Consider the following 6,982-nt stretch of genomic DNA (forward strand, 5'->3'; position numbering starts at 1 on the left):
CCCCGCAACTGACAAAGGTCTGATCTCCAAAATATATAAAGAACTGAAGAAACTAGACCTTAAAAGGCTAATCAACCCAATTATAAAATGGGGCACTGAGCTGAACAGAGATCTCTCAACAGAAGAAGTTCAAATGGCCAAAAGACACCTAAGGTCATGCTCAACTTCCTTAGCGATCAGGGAAATGCAAATCAAGACAACTTTAAGATACCATCTTACACCTGTCAGAATGGCTAAAATCAAAAACACCAATGATAGCCTTTGCTGGAGAGGTTGTGGAGAAAGGGGTACACTCATCCATTGCTGGTGGGAATGCAAACTTGTGCAACCACTCTGGAAAGCAGTGTGGAGGTTTCTCAGGAAATTCGGGATCAACCTACCCCTGGACCCAGCAATACCACTCTTGGGAATATACCCAAGAGAGGCCTTATCATACAACAAAAGTATATGCTCTACTATGTTCATAGCAGCATTGTTTGTAATAGCCAGAACCTGGAAACAACCTAGATGCCCTTCAATTGAAGAATGGATGAAGAAAGTATGGAATATATACATATTAGAGTACTACTCAGCAGTAAAAAACAAGGACTTCTTGAAGTTTGCAGACAAATGGATGGAAATAGAAAACACTCTCCTGAGTGAGGTAAGCCAGACCCAAAAAGAGGAACATGGGATGTACTCACTCATATTTGGTTTCTAGCCATAAATAAAGGACATTGAGCCTATAATTCGGGTTCTTAGAGAAGCTAAATAAGAAGGAGAACCCAAAGAAAAACATATAGGCATCCTCCTGAATATTAACCTTCATCAGGCGATGAAAGGAGACAGAGACAGAGACCCACATTGGAGCACCAGACTGAAATCTCAAGGTCCAAATCAGGAGCAGAAGGAGAGAGAGCACAAGCAAGGAACTCAGGACCGCGAGAGGTGCACCCACACACTGAGACAATGGGAATGTTCTATCGGGAACTCACCAAGGCCAGCTGGCCTGGGTCTGAAAAAGCCTGGGTTAAAACCGGTCTTGCTGAACATAGCGGACAATGAGGACTACTGAGACCTCAAGAACAATGGCAATGGGTTTTTGATCCTACTGCACGAATTGGCTTTGTGAGAGCCTAGGCAGTTTGGATGCTCACCTTACTAGACCTGGATGGAGGTGGATGGTCCTTGGACTTCCCACAGGGCAGGGAACCCTGATTGCTCTTTGGGCTGACGAGGGAGGGGGAGGGAAAGTGGAGGCGGCGGAGGGGAAGAGACAGAAATCTTTAATAAAAAAGAAAAAAGAAAAATATGCTGATGAGAAAGTATACAGATTCAAACCATACCTAGTCCCATGCCACGCCCAGGCCTCTCTCTCTGAATTCCACCAAGTTCTAAGAGGCTTAGCTAGTTTTCCTTGGATCAGTAGACCAGAGGCTTCCTTACTTTCTCTAAAGCTGCAGCCAGAGTACAGCTGCAAGAATCCTCAGTTCTGCATTTTCCTCCAGAACATTCTAACAAAGCCCATGAGTCCCTCCCAATTCCCCACTTTCTTTTAACAAGAGTCCTGAGCTCTGAGGACCAAGGTGTTCCCAGCCTTGCTTGGGATCCCCAGACGCAGCCTTTTCCCACAGCTCAGTCTTCTTCTTTTGGACCAGGCAGGTCCCACAAGCTTTCCATTGCCTCTCAGTCCTTTTTCTGGTGTCGTCTTTTTAAAAACTACTTATTTATTCATATGTGTTTATTTCCATGTGTGAGTATATTAACATGTGTGTGTGTGTGTGTGTGTGTGTGTGTGTGTGTGTAGGGGGTGATGCCGCTGTGAGCACACACAGACAGCAGAAGAAGGTGTGGGGTGTCGGACTGTGTATCTCTTCATCCATTTGAGCCAGTGTGTCTCCATGAACCTGGGACTCAGATTTTTCTGGGCCAGACTAGAGTTCAGCAAGCCCCAGAGATTCTCCTGTTCCCAGAGCTGGGGTTAGTCATGTGCAGGACGCTCAGCTTGTGAGATGGATCTCAACTCTGGTTCTCATCATTGCACAACAAGTATTCTTAACCACTACGGCCTCTCTCTAGCCCCTCTGGTGCAATCTGTGTACCCCAGTTCTTTGTTGGTCAATAGTGGGCTTGTGAATCATGTACTACGTACCCTTTCTCTAGAGTATGGCTAGGCAAGTGTGCTAAAAAGCTGGGGCAGGCTCCCAAGTAGACTGGCTGCCGGCCTACCTGGCCCCACACAGCTCTCTGTGGACTGTTGATAACTCACTGTCAGCCCCAAGCTCCACGCTGGCGGACACAGTTGACAACCTAAGGAAGATCTCACTGTCGGGGCAGCTCACTGCTTTGCTTCTTGGACCGAGTCTGTCACGTCTTGCTTTTTCCTGGCCAAATGCAGCCTTGGTGGCAGCAGCACCCCTCCTCCAACCCAGTGCTCAGATGGTGGGGGCAGTGGTCTCTCAAGATGGGCAGTGTTGTCCGTCTCCCTCAGCACTCTGTGTGCTGGACTAGATACAGAAGTAACCACTCCTCGTCTCTTCTCTCTTTACCCAGACAGTGGTCCGCAGGCAGGGATTGTGTTCTTGTCTTGGGATGCTGCCAGCCCACCTCCTGACATCTCAAAGAGCAGAGCGCTGAATGCACGCTGGCTGTCAGCCAGGCAGAGGGAGGGCAGCAGCCTCAGGCTTCTCTTTCCACAGTCTGCCTCTGGCCCTGGCGTAGGTGGGAGGAAGTAAAGGGCAGATTAAATTACAGCCCTGGCTTCTGCATCTGTGGGCTGTGCCACCGTGAGCGAGGACCTGACCTTCGGGATTCTCCCAGTGTTTTAGTCAGGGTTTCTATCGCTGTGATAAAACACCATGATCAAAAGCAATTTAGGGAGAAAAGCGCCTGTTTCAGCTCACAACCCTCAGGCCACAGTCGGTCACTGAGGAAAGTCAGGACAGGAACTGAAGCAGAACAATGCTCACTGGCTCGCTCTGCTCCCTGTGGCTTGGTTAGCCTGCCTAAAACAGAACCACCTGCCTAAGGGCGGGCACCATCTACAGTGGGCTGGATCCTCCCATAATCAATCACTAATAAAGAAGATGACCCGCAGGCTTGCCAACAGGCCAATCTTATTGAAGCATATTTTTTCAATTGGGGTTCCCGCTTCTTAGATAACCCTAGCTTGTGTCAAGCTGACATAAACTAGCCAGCACACCCCGGAACCTAGCCCCATTGTATCAATAACATGGCCTGCCAGTCCCTGCCTGTTTCTCCAAGCTGGTGGGAAAACTGCTATCAGTTACGAAAAAAAATTTCCTGTAAGGAACTGGATAGCAGATGTTTTATGGGCTCTGTCCCAGCTTTGAGGCCTTGGGCAGTGCATTCCTGAAGCTCCCCCTTACTTGAAGGAGTGGAAAAGAAAACACACAGGCAATCTAGCCCTGTGGTGGTGGTGGTGGTGGTAGTGGTGTGTGTGTGTGTGTGTAAAGACACACCTGCACTAGGAGGGTAGAAGTCTCCACCTAGCCAATATTCCCACCACCTGGGCATGCGTGGAGGCAACCTAGAGTGGCTGTGGCAGGAACGGTAAGATAAAGGATACAGCAGAGGTAGGCTTTAAACCTCGGCTCCCATGCATCTGAGAGAGCAGTCTAGGCTGTGACGAGCTCATCACACCCCGATCTGAAAGCTCGTTCTATAGAGAAACCGGCATTTGAGATCTCTCTCTCTCTCTGTGAGCTGGGGAGAAAGAAAGGCCTCTTTCTTTGGGTGCTCCCAAACCAACATCTTGGCTCCAGCGCGGTTGTGGGTCGAAGATACAGGACGGGAATGAGAGACAGAGAAGTAGGCTATGGGACGTGTGAGGTGTTTACGTCCTGTCTGGGAACGAGTGGAGAACTGGCAGAATCTCAGGACTTCCTATTTTCATTTCTCTGCTGGCCTGGCTTTTTCAGCAGATCTTTAACATTGAAGTGGGGAAGAGCTATCAAGGGCAAGCTAGTCTTGTGTTACAGTTCTGAACACAACATTTCTCAATGACCAATGTGTCTACATGCAGAACTGACCACGATCTGATCCAAAGGCTGAGACGCTGACCCCTCCCCACCCCAGTCACGGCAGATGCCTGTTGCTGAGTGAAGAGTCAGCGCAGGAAGCAGAAGCAGGAGTAACCTAGGCAACAGTTATCTTTGTACCTTGTACCAGAGGAGCACCATCTGTCGCAGAGCTGGGGGCAGGGCCTCAATGTGCTGTCCAGCTGCAAGACTGTCATATTTAGTGACCTTTACTCTGTCTAAGAGCCAATGAGGCTGGAGGGCTGATGCGGGGCTGGCTTTCCTCCTCACAGAGGCCACATTCCTTCTTATCTCACTGCAGAGAATTCCTCCAGCCTGTCAAGGCAGCTGAGTGACCGGTCACTGGCCCTTCATCTTTATTGCTCCCAGCTCTGCCCCAATTACCCAAGGCTCCAGGAAAAATGGCCCTAATGGGGGCTCGACCCCCCCTCCTTTGGCACTGAAAATCTCCACAACCCACATCCTTGTCCTGTGAGCCCTCCAAGCTAGCTTTCCCATGCGAATGTGCTTCTGCAGGGCAGGGGCTGCTGGGTAAATGGGGTTGAAGGTAAACTGTTCATCCGAATCCCAAGAACTGTCCTGTTCTTCACCCAGCCACTGTTCCTTCTCAGACACTTCTCAGGTTGACCTCCTGACATAGTGGGGCGGCCCTGTTATGATTCAGTGATGACTCCAGGGCAGGCTGCAGAAAGGGTCACAACCATTCCTTCCATAGGATCTGGTTGACCAAATGGGGAAGGACAGAGCTGTTAAGCATCCCACCCTCTGTCGGTGTGAGGCTGACCCACTCCAACATCAGGACGGAGCTGGAAACAGCAATGACAGTAACTGAAGCCTGAGGAAGGGGCGCTGAAGATGCTGATGGGGAGGGAGTTCCCAGGTCTCCTTGAAGGTAAGGCTTGCAGGCAGCAAGATGAGTCTGGGAGGCGGAAAGAACAAGGATCAAAACCATCAGCTGTGGGCTGGAGAGATGGCACTGGCTGCTCTTCCAAACGTCATGAGTTCAATTCCCAGCAACCACATGGTGGCTCACAACCATCTGTACTGAGATCTGGCGCCCTCTTTCGGCCTGCAGGCATACATGCAGGCAGAACACACATAATAAATAAATAAGAAAAAAAACATCAGGGATGACCCATAGTGCCAGAAGGAGAGGCAGCAGACCCTGACAGATGTAAGCACAGTCAAGGGATGGCCCTTTGACCCCCACAGAGGAAGCACTGGAGCACCTGAGTCAGTGGGCATGCTCAGAGGGAGCCTAGGAACATACAGTACAGCCCCAAGGCATTTGTGACCTGTAAGGAGTCTTTCCCTGTAAGGACAGGAAGGTAGGACTCAGCCTATGACAGAGAGAGCAACCCAGGATAACCCCTCAGAGCTTTCTGTCTCCAGGACTTCAGTCTTATAAAATGGTCCTCCTCCCATTCCAGGTCCCAACACTAATAAAGACTAGTGAGGTCTGTTCCTGGCTGCTCCACCCATCCCTAGGCAGAAGCCTGCCTTGAGCTCAGTGCTCAGGCAGGACGCAGAGCCAGGAGCCTTCCAAGAGGCCAGGAGCCAGCCTGCTCTTGTTCTGGGCGGCTCATGGTGAATCTAAGCATTCTCCCTCCCTCCAGCCTCCCGTGTTTTCTTTGACTTCCCTATTTCCCTTGTTCTGTTCTCACTCCCTTATTCCCCACCGCTCTGTCCTCCTGCCATCTGAGGGTCCACAGGGATGCTGGCAGCTGAAGACGAAAGTCAGAATGTTCAGCCCCAAGTGTCTCTCAGAGACACTCAGTGTCCCGGAACATTGTGTGTCTGTCCTGAACAGGGATACAGCAACGACATATTTTTACAGTAATGTCCATCTGTCTTGTTTTTATTAGAAATGTGTTTGTAAGTGACAGAAAAAATACAGAAGTGTGGAGAGAAGAAACAAGCCATCTTGGATACAGACTTTTTTCCTTTTCTTTCCCCCAAACTAGCATTGCTGTGAGCAAAATTCTGATTAATATGAAAGTTATTATTTTTTGTGGGGGCTGAGGGCAGCCGCCACATCGTTGACTTGTGCATGGGGCATGGGATGTTCTGGGGATTATCAAAGTTTGAAGAATTATTAGGGACTGTGTGTGTCTGTCTGTCTGTTTATTTGTCTGTCTCTATCTATTTGTGTGGTTGCAGCACGTGTGTGCATATGTGTACACAGGTGTACATGCTTGTGGAGGTCAGAGGTCAATCTCAGACACACTTCCTCAGTAGTTTTTACCTTAAGTTTTTTTTATGTTCAATATTTTTATTTTTCGACAATTTCATATATGTATTTTGGTCATTTTCACACCCACATTATTCTCCCTTATTCCTTTCTCCCTCCTGCTGAGCCCCTCTCCCAACAATTCCTGCTTCCATGTGTTTTCAGTTTTGTGTGTGTGACCCCATGAGTTTAATTAATTAAGATTACTTGCACATTCGTAGAGAGGTTATTTACTGGACATAGGAAATTAGCCAGTGGGACTAGGCTCCCCACCAGGACTGTTGACCTCCAGGAGCTCCTCAGGTAGGGCCTCATGAGCCCCTCTCCTCTCCATGATGGAATGCTGATGGCCCCATCTTGTGCAGGTCTTAAATAGGTGACCACAGCCCCTGCAAGTGCATAAGTGTAATAACCATGTTTTTAACAGCACCCCTTCCCATCCTCCAGCTTGCTGATGTTAGAAAGAGGGAGTGGTTTAGAGTCCCATTAGAGCTGAGTATCCAACAGTCTCTTACCCCCAGGGCTTGGGCTAGTTATGGGCCTCTGCATTGACCTTTGCCACTGCAGGCTGAAGTTTCTCTGCCTGAGGCTAAGGGCAGCACTTGTTAGTCTGACAGTTGGCTCCTCTGGACTCCCTTCCTCTTTTTTTCTTCTCTCTCTCTCCCTCTCTCCCTCTCCCCCCCCCCTCTTTTCCCCTCTCCCTCTCTCCCCC

Source organism: Alexandromys fortis, unplaced genomic scaffold (genome assembly GCF_014885135.2).
Source record: "Alexandromys fortis isolate MF-2015 unplaced genomic scaffold, M_Fortis_MF-2015_v1.1 scaffold_7, whole genome shotgun sequence".
In the NCBI taxonomy this organism is placed as follows: Eukaryota; Metazoa; Chordata; class Mammalia; order Rodentia; family Cricetidae; genus Alexandromys; species Alexandromys fortis.